The 21,161-nt window shown below is 42.1% G+C and overlaps 1 protein-coding gene across 4 annotated transcripts in view; it reads left to right on the plus strand.

Annotated features, from left to right (window-relative positions):
* The window catches only part of WIPF1 (WAS/WASL interacting protein family member 1), a 114,411-nt gene that overhangs the window by 24,801 nt on the left and 68,449 nt on the right, over nt 1-21,161 (plus strand). The window contains exon 2 of one of the 4 annotated variants that reach the window (XM_067741488.1): nt 18,703-18,770. The exons of the other annotated variants lie outside the window; for them this stretch is intronic. The gene's annotated coding sequence lies outside the window, so the exon portion shown is untranslated. The remainder of the gene's footprint in view (nt 1-18,702; nt 18,771-21,161) is intronic. 4 annotated transcript variants of the gene reach the window in all.

Consider the following 21,161-nt stretch of genomic DNA (forward strand, 5'->3'; position numbering starts at 1 on the left):
TTCACCGTGATTCTCGGTCACCTGGTCAAACATCTGGGGGCTTGTGTCAGCTGCATGGACACGGTCTTTGCTAGGAGGTTTGACTCCCTCCTTCCCGCCCCCCTCCCCTAATCCCCAAGGCTCAGTTATAAACCTCTCCACCCTGTTTTTCCACCTTGCTCTGCGGAATCCCAGTCCCACCTGTACCATTCACAGACTCCTGTGGCCTTTCTGGATAGGACTTGCCTGCCTTCGTCATTCATCCACCCACCCAATAAACACATTAAATACGTACTAAGTAAAATCATGTGAAAAGGCCCAGCCTAGCAACTGGCACATAAGGAAAATGAGTTCCCATCCCTACCAGAAAGCGTGGTACCCCTTCATTTCCTTGTATCTGAGATGACCGGCTTCCCCATGACAATCTCCCAGGTCCCGTGTCTTGAGAAACGCTGTTGCTGTTCTGCCAGCCTTTTCTCTTCCCTCGAAGGTAAAAATGGGGTGCTGGGCTTATTGTCACGGCCTGCGTATCCTGTCCTCTCCCCACAGTCAAAGCACAAGTCTGTGCCTCCACCAGAAGTTACCCCCCAAAAGAGGAAAATTTAGAGAACAAACTTTCCATTCTCTGAGGTTGCTGGGTTGCAGGGAGCAGCTAAGTGGCATCTATTCACAGAGCCCCCCTATCTAGGAGAAAAAAAAGAGCGGGGAATAGTTCCCATTTTTTACGTCTAGATTTTGCTCTCCCTCAGCAGCGTTTAAATGCCCAGTCTCACCAACTGACAGGACATGTAATAAATGCTGACGGTTTATGTTTATGCTTAAGGTTCTGTTACCCTTGCTTAGAGTCCGGAGCTTTGCACACACTGGGAACTGATCCTTCTCTTTCAAAACACGCAGCATACGTGCTGCCAGATTTTTCTTAAATCTACTTCTTCAGTCTCCACCAGATAAGATTTATTAATTGGAGATACTTTTAAAAGACATGATAGGACTTCCCTGGTAGTACAGTGGTTAAGAATCCGCCTGCCAGTGCAGGGGACACGGGTTCGAGCCCTGATCCGGGAAGATCCCATAGGCGGCGGAGCAACTAAGCCCATGCGCCACAACGACTGAGCCTGCGCTCTAGAGCCCGTGAGCCACAACTACTGAAGCCCGTGTGCCTAGAGCCCGTGCTCCGCAACAAGAGAAGCCACCACAATGAGAAGCCCACACACCGCAACGAAGAGTAGCCTCTGCTTGCCACAACTAGAGAAAGCCCGCATGCAGCAATGAAGACCCAACACAGCCAAAAATAATAATAAAATAGAAGACATGATATATTCTCAAAAATACGTTGATAATTTTACCTTCTATAGATCATTCAGAAACGTCAAAGCATTAGTCCAGTATGAACCATTAGAAAATATTTTTGACATTCTGTTTTTTGGTTTTTGTGAAAGACAGATCCTTAGCTTAGACCCTATTTCTTTTACGATGATCCTTTTTCTTTCTGAAAGAGAAGTAATTATGAGAAGCATCAATCCAAAGTTCCACCAAACCGCTGTAAATTTAGCACTTTCTCTTCATTCTGCCTATCTACGTGGGTCTTTAAAAAGAATCTAGCCATATCCTGGATTATGTAATAGTGCCTCAGCTGTCTCCATGGGATATCAGTATAGTATGTGTGTGTATGTGTTTGTGTAAGTGATTGGATGCCTGGGCTAAAGTCATGGGTAGCTGTCTGTTTTACTTGTAATGATCATTTTAGTTTCTAGTCAAAATTGGCCGTTTTGTTCTTTGGGTGATTTTCACACTGAACTGAACATCTGATGCTCAGTCCAGCTAAGCCAGGAGCCCCTACAATGTTCCAGTCTGCCCTGAACACAGCAGCCCCCATGCCCTCATCCACAGCTTTGGATCTACCCTACCGCTAAGTAAGAGGAAGTGGAACAGCAGGATGGGCTGGTCGCCTGCTAGTTTCCATTAGTGTCTTAATGTTCACATTGCATCCTTGGTTGGACTCCTTAATTTTTAATGTCAGACCAGGAACCCTTTAAAAAAAAAAAAGTAGGGAAATCTTTTCATTGGAAAATATCTTAAAACCAAAGAAAACGACAGAGGAAAATTGTGATGTATTTTAAATGGAAGCTGGTGGTATGAGTTCCTCGATATCCTTTTAACGCTGTTGCTCTTTTCTTAGATCTGCCTTTTAGAAACTTCGACTTGTCTTTGCATAAAAGTTATTCTGTGATTTTTGTATTCCATTTTATTTATATATTGAATTTATTATAGTTATGTGTTGGTATGTAACAAACCACCCCAAAACTTAGTGGCTTAAAAACACAATCATTTAATTGCTTACAATTCTGCACTCTGGGCTGGGCTCAGCTGGGCAACTCTTCTGCCATTCTTGCCTGTGGTCAGTCTGGGGCTGCATTCAGATGGCAGGTTAGCTGCGGCAGGACTGAGCTGGGCTTCTCTTTTTCTCCAGGAAATGTCAGGACCTTTCACTTTCCAAGTGGCCTCTCCAAGTGGTCTTTCCATATGGTCTCTTCAGCAGGATTGCTGGACTTTTTACATGGTAGTTAGAATCAGAAAAGCAGAAGCTGCCAGGCCTTCGTAAGGCTCAGGCCCAGAACTAGCAGGTTCTTCACTTTCTTTTTTTTAAAGCAAGTCACAGGTACAGCCCAGTTCAAGGGGAGGGGACTACACAAGGTGTGAATACCAGGAGGCATGCTTCATTGGAGGCCAGCAGTGGAACAGACTACCCCACAGTCATTCTTCAATCACATGACACTTACCAAGTGCATGTCATGCACCAGGCAGTGAGCATACAATGGTGAAGAAGCAAAGCCTTGTCCCTGCCCTTATGGAGTTTATTAGTCTGTGGGGAGCACAGGAAATGAGGAATCAGAAAATTACCATGCCAGCGCTGAGTGCTGGGATGGGAGGAATGCTAGGGGCCCTGGGAGCACACCTGGACTTCATGGAAAGACAGAGGAGGCATCCTGTGGAGATGGCTGAGAGGGCTGCTGGGAAAAGAACAGCATGCTCCCTGGCCAAGAGACAAGAGAAAATATGACTCTTCCGTGGAGCTGAAGAAGTTTTGTGTGGCTAGCGAGTGGAGTGTGGAGGGTAGAGCTGCGTGGGTATGTTCGGTGGGGGGAGGGGAGGAGTCACACCTCGGGTTCAAACAAAAGGCCCAAGAACTAAGCAGGAGCCTCCTCACTTATTGAGAGCCTGGTAAGCCATGTTTGGACTTTACTTCATTTCAGTTGTGATAGGAAGAGAATTTTAAGCAGATTTGCCCTTCAGAGAGATCATAGCTACATCATGCTGAGAATGGAAGGACCTGGGCCTGGAGACCCCAAGAAACTGTTCTGGGGCCAGGCAGGGGAGAGTGGTGGATGGCTCAGGGGACGAGTCCAGAGATGCTAGGAAGTAGAATCTGCAAGTCTTGGTCATTGGTTGATTGGTTATAGGAGTGAATGAGAGGGAAGAGGCGAGGGTTACCTTCAGGTTTTTGGCTTGGGCGGCCAGTGATAGTCTCATCTGCTCCAGTAGGGAGCCCTGGAAGAGAGGCGACGTTGGATCCCATCGAGGTGGGCTGGAAGTAGCAAGGAGAGCCAACTGGAATGTACCAAGTTTGATTCCTTTGGGTTTTAGTCCACTGCAAACCTTTTTCAGACTAACATGTTGTGAGAACCTTATTAGAACCTGCTTCTTCTGCTTCCCTCCCCCACCTCTCTCACCCACTGTGTTGCTTTCTGCTTCTCTCCTTTCCTCCCACGGGGAAGAGTAGAATGACCAGGTCTGAGGCAGGAGTGTCCAAGGATGGCATCTTCTTGAACCTTTCACTTTGAGGGCAGTGGGTTGGAAACACTGGTGATGGAGAGTTATAGGATTTGAGGTTGGCAGCTTACAGAGAGCAACTCAGGTCACAGAGTTGAGAAGTGCAAAGGTGAGGGGATTTAGGACAAAATTGGGAAAAGGAGAAGAGAAAAAAAAAAAAAAACGCCAGTTAAGGCAAGGAAAATGAATCATTTGAGGAGGAAATACTGAACAGAATAGAAAAAGCAAAGAGAAAGAGGCAGCCCCACAGCTATGACCTCTGTCATGGAAGACTCTAGAATCTTGTTCTTTCATGCCTCCTTTTCACATCCACATTCTAAAAGTTAGAAAAGTAAAATAAGCCTTTTTCCTGAAAGCCTCAGTGGGCCTTCAGATAAGCTTTCTTGTAATATATGAAAAAGGGAAATGAGCAGTTAATACACTAAGGTAACCTCTAGTCCTTTTGTGGAAGAAAAGGAACCCTAAGAAAGGGACATGCATACAAACCGTTAAAGTCAATTTTTAAAAAATTATTGTCTATTCTCAAGCGATCTGACAGAAAAATATCTGTAGCCTGAGAAGATGGGGAGAGAGCATGTCCCTGTGATCAATTTTTAATAAACGTAAATGGTATAATAAATTATGCATTGAGGAGTGGTATAAAGCATTAAACAATGAAGGATAAATAATTTAAATGATTAAAAACTGCCTCTGTCATATGTTTGATGTATGAGAACTCTATTTGACTTTTCAAGGAAATAGAGGAGGATTTCTTTTTTTAAAGGGGATTTTTCAAAATAGATTTTTTAAAAGGGAAATCATGTGATGGTCTGCCGAGAGAGGGTGTTGAGCACAGAAACACCAATTTCCATGATCCCGTATCTTGTGCTCCTTTGATAAATACGTGAGTTGTGCCTTGCTAGTGGATGGGATTCTATCAGGTGATCCATGGTGGAGGTACTGCCCATCTTCTAGAAGGCTGAGACTCCAGATCTCTTTCCTCGTGTCCAGAGAGACGTGGTCTGGGTGTTGGAGTACAGTGACCTTATACAGTCTTAAACTTCCAGTATTCTGTGTAGGAGGAACTGTCTCTGCATATTCAGTGCCTCAGGTAAACTTCCATTTCTATCACAAAATTAGAGTAACTGGATGGGTTATAACCAAAGAAGTGTTGACCAAGGCTTGCCCCCTTCTTGGACACCACTCACCTGTGGTTTAGGGGAGCCGCATTCATCAAAAGCACCATATTATAACATGCAGTGGCTAAGAGCACAAGTATCGGGGTCAGACCTGTCTGGGTGTGAATCACTATGTACCACTCAGGAGCTTTATCACCTTTGTCAGGTTAATTAACCTCCTTGAAGCACCATTTCCTTATTTGTAAAATGGGTTCAGTAATACCCCAAAGGACTGTTGAGCATTAAATAAGGAACAAATGTCAGTAGCTTAGCTCAGTGTCTGGAACATAGTAAATGCTCAATACATGTTTATTAACTACATAATTATATATTGAGGGTTTATTTTCTGGTCTCAGAGGAGTGCAAAATAGACCAATAGAACCAGAACAAAAACTGTAAACCTAAGAAATATCCACCATGTAATCTCAATCAAAGATCGTAAGCTGTGGTCTAAGAGCCATTTCTGGAAAATGCAGTATTTTTTAAAAATCAAATTCAGATACCTTAAGGCAAAGGACACATGTGCTCCAGTTAACCCCAGTCCGCAGTATTTCCATTGGCTTTTACTTCTCTACTTGCCCAGCTCTGATAGAAGTTTGAATTTGCCACCTCAAACTGAATAGTTAGTTCTATAAAGTTAAATTGGTTTCCCCTAAGTTTCCTTAGGTGTTTTAATTTAGCTTGGGGCATCTGATTGCTCTATAGCCTTAGTGGAAATAGGGAAAAAAATTTTTTTCCCAACAGAATAATTTTGATAAAATTAAAGGCAAAACAGGCCAACAAATCTGCCAGTTGTATACTTCGTTGTTCTTCCAAATTAATATTTTCTTGTTCTTCCAAATTAATATTTTCCTAACATCCATGTAGGCATTTTATTGCCTCCATGGCAATTCAGAATCTGATTATCCAGAAATATAATTGCAGGCATTTATGGTTGATATTCTGAAAACACAAATGCTGATCAATAAAAGTTCAAGTTCCAAATATTGGTGCACCAGACAACGGGAAACTGAAGGCTCACTCTAGGTATTTGAAATCATGGCTGCAAATATGTTGACACTTCTCCCGTTGAGAGGTGGGTCTATGTCCCCTTCCTTTGACTCTGGTGGGGGAAGGGGATTGTACTTCTTTTACTAAGAGAGTAAGACAGAAGTGGCCCCATGTGACTTTCAAGGCTAGGTCATAAAAGGCCGTACTTCTGCCGTGTTCACTGGGAACACAGAGACTTGAGCCACCAAGTAAGAAGTCTAACTAGATGTAAGTGCTGTGGTGGACAGTCTTGGTGAGCCCATCCTTTAGCCTTCCCAGCCTTGCGTCAGACATAAATGAAGAAACCATCAAGGAAGTGGATTCTCCAGCCCTAGCCTTCTTGCTCCCGAGTTATCAATGATCCCAGCTAAGACCACAGATAATATGGAACAGAGACGAGTTGTCTTCATCATGACCCTTCTAAATTCCTGACTCACAGAATCCATGAGGATAATGAAATGGTGGTTTTACAAAGCTGAGTTTTGGGCTCATTTGTTACACAGCAGTAGATAACGAGAGCACTCACCCACCATGGTGGGCTGGCTGTATAGCTGGGGTAGTTACAGTATCACATCATTGTGTTTATAAGATCTTGACTGTAAGAACCACCTGGTCCCATCAAAATGTACCATATCATTGCTAGGTTTTTTCCATACAAGATAAACATGGGAGAGTGAGCTAATCAGTTAATAGATATGTATTGAACTGAGACCCAGTAATAGGTGACAAACCAAGCTCTTCTGCAATTTTAGAGCTTGCTCAGAGGAGTATGTTATTGTTTTTCATTTAGCAGTAAGTCCGTGTCACCACCTCTAAAGTAGAAATAACAGCTTTCTTCAATGATGATGAATTAGGCAATGCATTAAGAAGCACTTAGGGTTTGTTTTTTGGTTTTTTTTTTAAAGAAAAACATTGTTAATACATATAAACACTTAATGTCATAATTATTTTAGGTTAATGGATAACGCTAATAGTTCGTGCTATTAAGAGCATTTACAAAGCAATCTGAGCATATACAGGAGAATTAGGCTATTAGGGCCTGAGGTAGCATGTGCTTCAGAAGCAGCTGAACTGGAGTAACAGTCTTAGTACTTACACTTGGAATTAGTTTAGTGGTCTTTTTATGAAAAGTCTGAATCCAGTCTGAATTTTGAAAATCAGGGTATGGCAGATCACAGGGCAGATCCCTTCTGAGAGGCTGTGTGGAGAAATCTTTATTTTTTCTAATCGCTGCCTTTTCAGCCCAGCCAGCAACAGAGAAAGCCAGCTCCTTGTGGGTCAAAACGCATATTCCTAGATCAGGGGTAGCAAATTCACAGCACAACGCAATGCCAGTAAACCAGGCTGTCTCTAGACACGTTAAGTTCACCATAGTGCTGGTCTCAAGTGTGCTTGTGTGGCCGTCACACGTGAGTCCTCATGGCAGGCACCTGCTTGGCCATTTCTCACTGCCCATCCTTCTGAAGAGAGCCCATGGGCACCTTGAACCAGAACAAAGATCACTAGCACGGGTATGACTGAAGATAGATTGGTTGCTTTCTATTTGTCAAAGACTTTCTATCTTGTTTGGACACCACTCTGTTAAAAATGCTGTCAGGAGGTGTACTATTTATGTTTAATCCTAGAAAGAAAACCGAAAAGCTAGGAGATTTCTTTTTTTTTCTGACTGCTAAGGAGAGCAGTCGAGATGGTATTATGATTCAGTGAAAGTAGAAGGTCCAAGAAACACTAGTACAGGAGATTGTAGAAGGAGGGACAAAGGGAATTTTATATCCAGTTTCACCTTAAGATCTATAAATTACTAGGCAGGTTAACTTAGAATTGGAATCAGCATTTTTCATTTTCAAGCTTTTATACTTTGTGCATACACAGAGTGGACCGTTTATAAAACTGGTAAACTGGACTGTGGATTTGAGAATGAGGAATTCCTCTGTTCTTTGTTTTGGGGAGGCAGTGATCGTTCATTCATTCAGTAAACACCTGCAAGGTGCCAAGCCCCTTTCTTTCCCCTAACCTCCAGATGGGCTGGTAAGGAGTGGTCTAGGGGATGACTGGTCCAGTGGAGTGAGGGGGTGAGACTCTACTGAGAGGGTTGAGAGGAAGAAGGAAGGAAGGAAGGGAGGGAGGGAGGAAGGGGCTGACCTTTGACCAAGGCCAAGATTGGCATCACAGGAGACAGAACACCTCTCTCTTGAGGTGCTTATTGCCTTAAGTTTCACTCTTTACTTCAGAGATGTACTGAGAGATGGAAAGTAATTTCTTTGTTTCGCTACATATTGTTCCAGACTTTTTGTAAGGGCTGATAAAGCAGACTGCGGTGGGGAGCATGTCATTAGCACATTGTCATGTGTTAGGACAGTCACTCACCTCTGGGTATGCCTCCTCTTTTCCTTTAAAAGGACCAGTAATGTTCCAAACTTTCCGTCTCCTTTCGAGAGACATGAAACTATCACAGGTACAGGACAACAGTAAAAGGTTGTTGTTGGTTTTTTAAAATCCGTCTCAAATCTTTCCTTCATCAGCTTGGCATAAGGAGAACGTGAGGGAGGGACTGTCCAGAAGGAACGGTGGTTTATAACCGAGCCTTGGAGTCACTGCAGCAGCAGAGCTTCTGAGCTGCCGTTGTCAGGATGGGGAACCACGCTGAGATAAAGAAGTATCTGGTCCAGTGCAGTTCAGTGACGTTTACAGTTGTGGCTAAGGTAGCAATTTACTCTATTCGGAATTACTCTTGATCACTGTCTCCTTGGTTGACATGAACTGGCTGGTTGCCATTTATGAGCCCTGGCATGTGAAAAATATGTGTTTTTGAAGATGGGCATTATACCCAGTGTGGCATGCCCGTGACAACCACAGATTCACATCCCTCATCTCAGGAGACTCGGGGCGCACTCTTTGCACGGAATGGTGAGTGAAATGGCTGTCACTGTGTATATTGTTTTTTCTCTCTTTTTCCTTCAAGCATAAAGAGTTGGATTTCTGTAAGTAAAATATGCCTGTTATTGCAACTGCACAAATGAGAAACATAATCCTAAGATGTGTCTGTGCACCGTTAGCACAGTTTGGTCGTGGGTTCCTAGATTTTTTTTCTTTACAATTTGGATAGCAAATTGGATTGCAAGACAGTTTATCATTAATGACAACCCAGGGTTGTGTTGGTGTTGCTTTGCTTTATTTGTTTTTGTTTTGTAACCCTAAATCCTTGTCTTTAATCAAGCTAAATGAATTATTTTTAACCTGAATTTATACATTTAGTTGTACACTTAGTAGGACACTACTTGTTACAGCTTATCTTCCCCCTGCATATTCCTTATTGTTTAAGAAGGCTTTACACTTATGAAGTCTAGTTACTAAAAACGTCAACGTATTTTGATGAATATTACAGTTCATGGTGTTCATTTTCCAGTAAAAAGGGAAGTATAATTTATTAAAACAGTTCATCATAATATTCCATTAACTCCTATTCTGCCTATACTTCCAACAGTGTTATTAATGATCCACAGTGCCCCTGAGGTTAAAATGCAGTTTATGTAAAATGTTCAGGAAACATATTTAAATAAGTACACTTATGTTATTAGATGCAGAGATGTTTGATCATTTTTGTGTGTACGTTTGTCCTTGGAAGTTAGTAGCTGCTATGTTGCTTTTAGTACAGTAAGTATATCATTGAGAGATGTGCAACAGTAATTTAGCACATAGCACCTTGTTTTATTTTAGGTACCTCTCAGAGCACCAACTTTATTTCTAGGCAAAGAAAATAATAGGTAATCATATATAAAATATATTGTTACTCATTCAGAATGACTGTGAGTAATTAATAAAATCTTGAGAGATGTTTATCTTTTGAAAGTTTATCTCATTTATAGAATCGTGTAATTCAGCCTGTCTACAGCCACTTCAAAATCCAAATCATAATCCAGAAAATACGTGATAAACACATGTGGTTGGGTTTGATGTTGCTCAGCTGGATGTGACCCACACTCTAATTGTAACCTGAATAAATCTAGAGGCCCCACATGGTCCAGATCCTGCTTGGAGTCTCATTCAAAGAAAACATCAGAAAGCCAGAAAGCCTTGAAGAGTAATGTATCTCTTTCATCTAAGGTTTTCTAAAAGGCATGGCTTAAAGCTGTTACAGTTTGCACCACATAAACAATTTCTCCAAAATTCTGTGTAGCCATCTGTTCCTCTCCCTACACTCATGGCCACTGCTAAACCTCTCTAACTCATCCACATAGTTTTTCACTGGCTATGCAACCCTTCATCATTCAAAAAAAATTAATGGAGATATAATTCACAAACGATTTTCCTCCTAATTTTTTGATCAGACACAAATACATCCATCTCTTCCAAATTTAGAAGCATAAATGCTACACCACTTCCAAAGTTAGAGTATGCAGATAGATTTCCTGTTCTACTTCCTGGATGGACTGTGCCTCTCTAGAATGACTGGAGGACCTGTAGCTCCACTGCCTCTGATTTCTGAATATTTTTTATTTCCTGTTTACCCAGCACCCTCAGAAGTAAAGCCCATTGCCTCACTCTGATTGCATTTCTTTTTCTTTTTTAATAAATTTATTTATTTGTTTATTTATTTTTGGCTGCGTTGGGTCTTCGTTGCCGCTTGCGGGCTTTCTCTAGTTGCCGCGAGCAGGGGCTACTCTTCGTTGCGGTGCGTGGGCTTCTCATCGCGGTGGCTTCTCTTGCTGTGGAGCACGGGCTCTAGGCGTGCAGGCTTCAGTAGTTGTGGCACGCGGGCTTAGTTGCTCCGTGGCATGTGGGATCTTCCCGGATCAGGGCTCGAACCCGTGTCCCCTGCACTGGCAGGTGGATTCTTAACCGCTATGCCACCAGGGAAGTCCCTGATTGCATTTCTTGTAAGAAATTCTAATGTAGAATTTCCTAATAAAATTTCCACCTACTAACAGTAACAGGAGCCACCGTTTATGCACTGCACTGGCTAAGCTCTTTGAATGCAGCGTCACACTCAATACTCAGAAGGTTATCTGCATGTTACAGATGAGTAAACTGGGACCTAAAGAATAAAGTAATTCACTGCAATTAGTAAGTGATGGATCTGGGATTTGAACCCAGGTAGTTTGATTCCAGAATCCTTCCTTTTAGGAACGACATGGGCTTGTTTACCCATTCTACCGTATTCTATGTGCTCTTCAATGTGGAAGGGAGGGATGCATCTGAGTAGGAAGATTGTGAAAACAGGCAATTAGTTAGCTGTTCTCTTGGTCCCATGTTATGTATACGTGTGAGAAAAACACAAATCCTGAATCAGGGCTACAGATCTGCGCAATACCCACTCATGATCTCTCCCAGTAACCTTGGTTCACTTCTGAATTGTAAGATTGCCTTATATTCTTCTTTTCTCTATTCAGCCTAAAAGAAAGGAGCAAGAAATATGTGAGAGGGTCTTGGTTCTCAATACTGTCTGCAACCTCTGGAGTTCTGTGTTTATGAGCCTTCTTAAAACTCATGCTGGGTGAATGTCAAGGCTTTCTGTGTGCCCCTAGCCAGTCTTTTTTTGAACAAGGGAATTTGCCATATGCTTTCAATGTTTTGATCAACAGCAAAGATGAGTGAGGGGCCTAGTTATTTGGAATTAAGCTGTGTGAAATTGGAAACAGCCAGTTTGGTTGTTGGCCTCAGGTCCCGTAGCATGCCAAAGAATGACTCTGTCAGGTAGGGCTCTGGCTTTAAAGACAGCTGGCCAGAGTGCTTGATGATTCTGGCTTAGATTACATTACAATGGCATAGTCAAATGTACCAGAGTGCGGTGCATCATCAAGAGAACTTTCTTGACTTTTCATCTTCTTTTTAGCTGTTCCAAGTGCTCAGAAATGTGGTGCATGGTGTCTTTTTGCATGACTGCTAATGAGGAAAGCCTTTGGCGTGACATAATGCTCCCAAAACCCCTGAGGGTCAGTGTAGAAACAATTGCTCTGGGGTCCGGCTGGACTGTTTGACCTACATGGTGAAGCACTGACTGCCAAGGGTGTGCCTTGCTGCAATTTCTCTCTGCAAAACATGCATGTGGTGTGCATGGGTTTAGCTTTCTCTGAAACAGAAGTTTTGGTATATGTTGGAAATGACACTGGACTTGTAGTCAGAAGCTTTGGGTTTAAATCCCAGTTCTATTACTTATTTACTTGTTTGAACAAATCCCTTCAACTCTTGGAATCCCTTAGTCTCCCCTTTTGTATTATGAGAATGCTTAAAAAAGGATTTACTTCATAAAATTTTATGTGGCTAAATTAATTTTTAAAATCTGTTAGAACAGAAACACTCTTTTAAGGTATTTAATCACTTCTTCTTTGTGATCCAAACCAGGATCTCAGTCCAGTAAATTGAGAGTTAATGGCAGGTCTTCAAACAGTTGCTTCACCTTTATCCCTCTTCCCTCCCTCCCACTGGGATTCTCCATGAAAAATTAAATATGGAATTTTAATGTTAACCTTTATTCAAACACATGCACTTATAGAAACACATACAAAGAATACACATACATAGGTATTTATGGCCAGAATTTTCTCCATCACCCCTGCACCTATATCAAAGTTTTAAAAAAGTGGAAACCACCTCATTTTTAGGGGAAAAAAAAAGGTGGATTCTTGTTGATTACTGAGCTTTCTTAACTAGACATTAAGAAACTCAGAATTCTAGCCTCCTAAGCAGGTCTAGCAACATTTATTTTCTCATTTGGATTCTTCACCTCTTTAGAGGGTATGTTTACATTCTTGTGGTCTTACTGTTGCACTCTTAGCTAATTCTAGATTAGATTTCTCAGCTGATGATGACTTCTAGAGACTGGAAGTGAAGTAGCAGGAAACTCACCCTGACAGCCTCCCTTCTACAGATACTTCTACAGATCTCCAAAGTGCATGTATATCTCAGAGTCCAGAATTTGCAGAAGCATTCCTTAAGATGTTCCTGGCTGTATCCCAACCACTAGGTTCTTGACTGCCCCTCTACCCCACACTCATCCACAAGATTTGTGAAAGCTGTAGTAGCCAGTCCTTGTTGTAGGAAGGGAGAAGGGAAGTGAATGGAGATCTGGACACATACTCTTTTAGAAGGGTTTCTAATACCTATTTAGTGTCATTCCCATATATACACAAAATCTATTATTGCTACTGACATGAATCTACCATTAAATTTCCCAAAGCAATGGACTGACCTTACCAATTAACAGGGTCCTACTATGCAGTTATCTGATGTTCACCAAGAAAGGTCACATGTATTTGATCTTTAGAAAAAAATATAGGTAGGATTTCTAAACCATTAGATATTAAAACACACACACAGAGCTAGGGGTGCTACAATAATAGAAACCATAGTCTATCAGCAAAGGTCAAGAAAAGAGGGAAAAAAAGTAAGAAGAAAACCATATGATAAAATAGCAAGCATAAGATAAACATATAACAATAAATGTGACTAGGTTAAATTCCTATGTTAAAATCAGTGACTCTCAGATTGATTAAAAAGATAATCCAGCTAAATGCTGTCTTTAGGAATCTTTGTATACCAAAATTACACAGAAAGGCAGAAAATAAAGGGATAGGTTGGTGAAGTCTAACTAACAAAACAAAAATAGGGATAGTAATATTAATTCTAAAAAGTGTGGGATTCAATGTAAAAAGAAATATTGAACGAGACATAAAAGAATAGATATAAATCAAACAAGATTCAATAACAATGAAACTTTATGTACTGAACATTTAGCACTGAATTAAATTAAAATTTGTTAAAAATACAAGCAAAATAATGCAAATAAAAATAAATTAAAAAATTTAAAGCGTAAATAAACTTTTCCATAATCATAGTGGGAGACTTTAACAAAATACTTTCAGAATTTTATCAAGTAAATAAAATTAAGTAGGCACAGAAGATTTGAATAACATAGTTATTATTATTAACCTAACTCAACAAATAGGAAGTATACACAGTTTTTTTAAAAGACCATGGATCATTTTCAAAAATTGATGAAATACTACACCACAAAGAAACTTAAACTAACCAAAAAGTAGACATATAACAATAACATAGCATTGAAAGTTACACAAGATGGCTCCTGCCCCTACCTCCATCCAAGCACTTGGAAACTACGATATGGTCCTTTTAAATAATTCTTGGATCAAAAAGGAAATCACTACTGCAACTATAGACTATTTTAAAATTAACAATGAAAATACAGTGCACTGAATTATGGGGATTGTACTAAAAATATAGTTAGATAAAAAGTTAAGGCTTTTATTTAAAGGACTGAAAAGAAAATAAGCTTAGAATTTAAGAAGCTAATAAATGAAAAACAAAATTAAACAACAAAGTAGGGGGAGGGAAATTATGATGTTAAATTATTTATCTTTATGAGAAAAATTGTGAATTTTTTCCAATAAGAAAAATTTGATTGGCAGTTAGGCAAAAGTTCAGAGTTAACAGGAAAGCTGCTGGAATGAGACTGGAAAGCTGAGTTAATGGGCTAAAAGACACTGTCCCTGTCCTCACTGTCACTTAGGTTTGGCTGAGGTGAAAAACATGTGCAAAAAATAATTAGAGAACAAGACTGTATTCAATAAAGTGCCCGTTTGTGAGTTATAGATGGTAAACCATCTATAGCAAAGAGAAGCATTAGGCTCTGAGTCTCTGGCTTCAAACTTATCAAGGGCCTCTGGGTGGTTATTTAGCTCCTCTGACGTGGCTACTTATCTGTGAAGTGGGGATCACAGTACCCACCTCAAAGGATTGCCGTGAGAATTAAAGTACACTGGGCCCTCTGTATCCACCGAAGTGGAACCTCGGATACACAGGGCTGACTGTAAGGGACTTGAGCATCCGTGGATTTTGGTGTGTGTGTGTTGTGGGGGGGGGTCCTGGTACCAATCCCCTGCAGATACCAAGGGACAACTCCGTGCATGTGGTAAGGGCTGCCAAAAAAAGTCAGTGTGGCATCTCTTCCAATCTCTTCTGGATGCTGGTGAGATGGTTAGGGCACAGTCAGTATGTTAGTATATTTTACACAGGAGTAGGACACGTAATGATGTTTAGAGTACCCAAGTTCTATCTGCCTGGGTGAAAAGACTGGGCATTTTATCTGTGACTGTCTTGAAATATGCCCGTGGTGATTAGATAAACAAGTCTCTGTCCATTAAAAGAAAAAAATCTATAAAGCATGACACTCCCAAAGCAGCGGCAGTTCATGAGTTTCTGGCCACAGAGAAAGAAATGACCAGTTTTGCCATTATGTAGTCAGATGGCTTCCCCAGGTAGGAAAGGGGGGGACCAAGGAGTCCTTCCTGATCTGCTTCTGACCAGTAAGCACTTTTAGTCCTCATGTGTAAGAGTGAGACATCATTCTTGCAACCATTTAGTGTCGGCATTAGGCTCCTCAGGCATGATGATGGATTCTGAGATCTTGAAAAAGTGACCTGGTAAACATAAAAGGAATCAGATAGTAAACCCATAAAAAATTGAAGAGAATTTAATGCTTGATGAGCATATGTGGTTTGAGGTAAAGTTAGAATGTGGCTGGGAGTAGGTAAAAATCTGCAGATGCTACACATCAAACCACTTTAGTCAAAATATTTGTTCAGTGGGGGAAAAATATCAGTGAAAGTAGTTAAATGACGTCTACGGTCCAAACAAGAATTAATCGTCTACTCTACTTCCTCCATTCCCAAGACACCATCAGCTGTAAGGTGTACCATCAACTTTATGACAGGTGAGGAGGCGGGGGCAAGGACATGGTATTAAATGTATACTTTGGTTCCAGAAATGTTAGAATATGAAGGCAAAAAGCACTATCAACACAAACATGCACCTTGGAATTAAGGAAATGCAGAATTTCACACAGTTGATGTTTTGGTGTTTTCTTGCTGGTAGAGGATAGGACTAATTTTATAAAAACAACTTTTAAAATGTTCACTAATACATGGGGCAGAACTAATGACAACTGAAGGCAAATTTAAGTTTTCTCAGGCCCATAGATTTATTTTCTTTTATTCTCTTGTCAAGACAAAATAAGCCATGGACCGTTGGGGCGGTACTATACGTGATAAGCGTGGAACATATTTTAGTGCCAGAAAATAATGAAATGCTCAAAAACAAAAACCAAGACACAAAATATTGGTGGGAGAATGTCAAAGGAGCACAGGAGCCAACTGAAAGTGGTCTCACCAGTCAAAGGTAGAACAATTTGAGCAACACAATTAGTAAAATAGTGTTGAATTAGAACCCAAAGTATAAAATGAATACCTATGAGGCCATACTGATGTAAATAAACGGTTGAAAACATTGTTGAATGGGGAGAAGAGATAAATCTTCCGTGAAGAAGAATTCAAAATAATTTATATAGATACTCCACCCTCAAGCTTTTCCTTCCAAAGTGTATGGTATGGAAGCGGGTAAGGAGCAACCTTCCAGTGGAGAAACCTGACAAACACCACCTCGGGTGATCAAGGCCAACGTCAATAGTATTAAATTATGTTGATAGTATATGTGCTTGATCTGATGTGATTAAAATGGCAGTTTACCTCCGTGGTCTTCCTCCAAACAGCCCATCACCCCAGTATCATGAGAAAGATCCCCATTGTGGGACATTCTACAAAATACCTAACCAGTACTCAGAACTGTCAAGGTCATCAAAACCAGGGAAAGTCTAAGAAACTGTCACAGCCAAGAGGAGTCTAAGGAGACTTGATGACTAAACGTAATATGGTGTCCTGGATGGGATCCTGGAACAGATGAAGGACATTGGGGGAAAAAATTAAGGAAATCTAAATAACCTATGGCCTTTAGTTGATGATAATGTGTCAATATTGGGTTTCTTAATTATTTATCTATCATATTAAATGTAAGATTTTAATAGTGGGGAGATTGGATACAGAATGTGTGGGAACCTTACTATCTTCTTGATTTTTCTATAATTACAACTGTTCTAAAAAGATAAAGTCTATTAAAATTCTTTTAATGCCTAAACAGAAAGAAAAAAAAAATTCATGCACAGGAGGCCAGATTCTAGAGTTTAAAAGGAAGTTATAAGGCATTTTGTTGAGACCTTTAAAAATTCCACACAGAGCATGGCTGCAGCAGAACATATGTAACTGCTTAGCTGAAAAAAATGGAACTGGCAGCTGAGCCCAGAATGTGACACTTCTGAATAAATTTAAATGGACTCATTATTATTTATCATCGATGGAGTATTTTGTTTTTCCAAGATGGCAAAGTTCTACCATTATTCCTATTTTAAAGCGAATGCCGTGCTTTCAGCCATCTTGACTCACTCAACTGGCTAATCTAACTGTACAGTTCAATCAGAAAACCAGCCATCAACTGTCAAAATGGTAAAAACAGTTATGCATGTTTTCAAAGCCAGAAATGTAATTATGTGGTGAGACTTCAGGGTTTTAGTGTTCTCCAGGATTCTGACTCCCGGGGTTCGTTCCCTTACTCGGTAGAAACTCACATGGAAAAATTCTTTGAGGGAGTTATAGGGTAATATTTTCAAGACTTGGAACAGTGAGCTTGTCTACGGTTACCTTCCTAAAAAACAACTAAAAAATGCCTTTAAAAGCATTTTTTTAAAAAAGAATTGTGCCAGCGTAGCCAAATAGAGGCAACGTTGGGGTTTCTGCACTGAGTCAAGTTGCACAAACTGCAGAAGATTCCCCTCTGTCCAGGACATCGTTTTACTCCCACATACCACTTCCTACATCCACAAATTCCAGTGTGTTGGACCTCCAGAGAGCTAGAGGAATTATAAAAGGAAAGAGGCGGGTACTGACCACAGGGACAAGTAAGCTAGAATGGCAGCCCTGGACTTCTCGCTTGGTCCTGCCTCAGCTCTTCTCCAGGCCTCCCCGCTCCAGGCCTCTCCCAGGTGCTCTTGCCAGGCCAGCATCAGGGTCCCCCGTGGCCAGGGCTCACGGGCCGCCAGGACCCCCCCACCATCCCACAGGAAGACAAAGTCAGCCCTTTCAGGGGAAACCAAAAGGCTGGCATACTTTGGAGACCAGCAGGGGGGAGGTGTGTGCCAGTTATTTAGCCCTGGGAGGCAGGGAGTACTGGGGCTTTGTTTGCTGAGCCCAGAATTAGGGCACACAGTCCGTCAGCAGGACTAGCTAGACGGGATGTGAACTTGAGACTGTCCCCGGAAACTCAGGGTGAGTGGCCCCTGTCGCTGCAGGGTGCAGAACCACGAGCCAGGCCCTGGGTGTGCTCCTCCGGGCTGGTGCCCTCCAGAGAGCGTCCTGGGGACACCCTGGGTGCAGCACCACGGCCGCCCTTCCTCAGCAGTTCCCAGGGCAGTAGCACCAAGGCCTGCCTGTCCTGGTGATAGGACAGCGCCTAAGCCCCAGTGAGCTCAGACGCCCCTACCCCAAGATGGGCAGCCTGGGGCCCAAGAGTCTCTGTCTCTCCCTTTCTCCCCCTCCCTCCTTGTGGAGTCAGAAGAGCCAGGAGCCCGGATACTACTGTCCCCGGCCCCCCACCCCCTTTGCTTCTCTCCTCTTTACCTGAGCCCTAGGGATGCCTGAAGCCAGCTGGGGACCCCTGCGAGGACACAGCATTTCTTCAGACACAGGATTACCCCAGCGTGAAGCAGGCAGGGAGATGGTCTTATCACATGCCTCTGACGGCTCCTTGAACGAGTCAGAGAAGGTGCAGTAAGGAAGTATAATGTCACATGCCACACTTACAGGAAGCTGGCCAGAAGACAGAGGGGGAACTTGAGAACCTGGGTCATTTCAGCGGATTAAAACAACACAGGTTAGTGCCTTTTTTTTCCTCCCCCTGAAAAATCTTTCATAGCCATTCTAAAATACCTAACTGGTTCTCTTTCCTTAAACCGTCTTTAACTCTTTGCAATGTGGAGAAATTGCTCCGGCTTTGGATGTAAGAGCCAGGGCGTAGCTGGTAGCCACATGTTATTAGAGGAACCAGCAGCAAGCCATTATTATGAAAATGAAATTCTCAGAACCTCCCGCTTCCCTATTCAGAACTTCTGTACCCTAAAAAACAAACCTTCAGATGGTCATTAAATTACTTATTTCATGGAATCCAGCTAAGCCTCTCCTCGAGTTTACCTATTAGCGTACATTGGGACACATCATTTTGTGTTTGGAGGCAGACGCTGGGTGCTCAAAGGGCGGTAGAAAGTGCAGCAATAGTGTGTGGACAAACTCGCTGCAAGGCTGCATGCAAAAGTTTGCTGTTTTTATGCACTTTTTGCCTGGCAGAACGAATCTTTTGGCTTGTGTTTCCTGTTAAAATAATTTCTTGTATCTTTATAAATTCTTAAGTTCCCTTTTCTTTTATATATTTTTTTCTGCCCTCTTCCTTTCTGTTTTCTTTTTTTTTGCAATTTTCCTTCTTTTATTAACAGAAAATGGGAGTAGAGGGGTGTGGGCAGTTTGAACGTGGGATGAGGAAGTCCCCTGCCTCCCCCTGCCCCAGGGTTTCAGAGCACAGCCTGGGGCTGTCATGTGCAGGGTGTATAGAAGCCATGAGGTCTGTCACTAGAGCTTTGTGTCTTCAGCTTGTTCTTCCTCTAGAAGGGAAGATTTGAGGAGTCTAGAAAAGAGCCCAAGAGATGGTCAAAGCATTGGAAATTAGAGCCCAGAAACAGCTAAAGGGCCCAAGATTATTCATCCTGTGGTCCTCGAGGGACAGTTTAATAAAGAAGTTCAGTAAAAGGCTCTTACACAACAGCCTGCCGCTTTCAGACCTGTATGACAAAGGAAAGTGTCTCAAATCTGAGTGAGAGGAAGGAAGTCACCACCTTCTTGGGCTCTCGTTAAGCACTAAAACAGGTTAGCCAGAGAGGTTGCCGAGCTTTTTTTCTGGGCCATTTGAAAACAAACTAGCCTTCTTCTGTGACTGTTCACATGTTAACAGAGGCAGGGAGAGAAAGGCAGAGAAGAGCCCAGGTTTGGGAGCTTCTTGTTTCCTTCTCTTCATTCCAAAGTGTATTACGAAGTGTCTGTGCTGGAAAACAGAACGACAGTGGGGTGAGGGGTTAGTGGACCCGTGTGTTGTTTATGTCCCAGTACTGCAAAATAACCAAAACTGTGAGGCAAGAGGAAAAACATCATTGTTGATGATGTCCTCAGATTGCCACATTTATTTCATGTTTTGCTACCACGTTATGCAAGAAGATGGAGAGGAAGCTGACAGACTATGGGAGGATTCTAAGTTGGAGTTCTCAGCCCAAGTGGTTTCAGAAACCCTGCACTAGCTCTGACTGAGGCAGCCCACGTTTCCACTGGGGCTCGGAGCTGGAGGGGAGATTGGACTTTATTTGATGTTTGGAGCCCTTTGCACAAATAAATGCCTGGAGGAGACACATGGAGGAGCACTGCAGTGGAAAGGTCTCTTGCACGTGGTACCAGGAGCTCTCCTGAGCACCAGAAAGAGGCTTACAACTTAGCCATGGCTGGACATCCCTAGAAGGAGCTCTTCTTTCGGTTTTGTTTTGATTTTTAATTGGTCCTAGAGGTTTGTTGATCAGGGAGTTTTGTATTCTGCTAATCTGCTGCTCATAGCAGAAAAGGGCTTTTTATTTTGTTAAATACTTTCCAGATGGACCTGACATCTTTTTTCTTGGAGTGCATCCTTCCAAAAGCTGTTTCCCTTTCTCCTGGGGGAATCTGTTCTCTTCCCAGCCATTTCTCCAGCTTCCTACCGTCACTGTGCTCCTTTGTGTTTGAGATGCAAGAGAAGGTTTATAAAGTGTCATTATTATGCAGTGCCTTTGATCCCCCAATCTGGAAGTGGTTCCGGAAAAGAAAAAAGACAAAAAGAAGAGGTCTCAGAATGGCAGAAGGTGGTAGATCGTGTTGGATGGTGGAGAACACCTGGAATATTAATCTCACGTGTAATTCTTAGACAGGAAGTACTGCCAGTTCAGTGTGAAGGTCAAAAGTAGAAAGAGAGAAGTGGTCATCTTTTATCTGGAGAAAAGATGCTGAATTTTATGGGGAGGGACTGCATGGGCATGTTACTGAATTCTCTAAATAAGAAGAGGAAGGGGGCTTCCCTGGTGGCGCAGTGGTTGAGAATCTGCCTGCTAAGGCAGGGGACAGGGGGTCGAGCCCTGGTCTGGGAAGATCCCACATGCCGCGGAGCAACTAGGCCCGTGAACCATGGCCGCTGAGCCTG

This window comes from Pseudorca crassidens, chromosome 6 (assembly GCF_039906515.1).
Source record: "Pseudorca crassidens isolate mPseCra1 chromosome 6, mPseCra1.hap1, whole genome shotgun sequence".
Lineage (NCBI taxonomy): Eukaryota > Metazoa > Chordata > Mammalia > Artiodactyla > Delphinidae > Pseudorca > Pseudorca crassidens.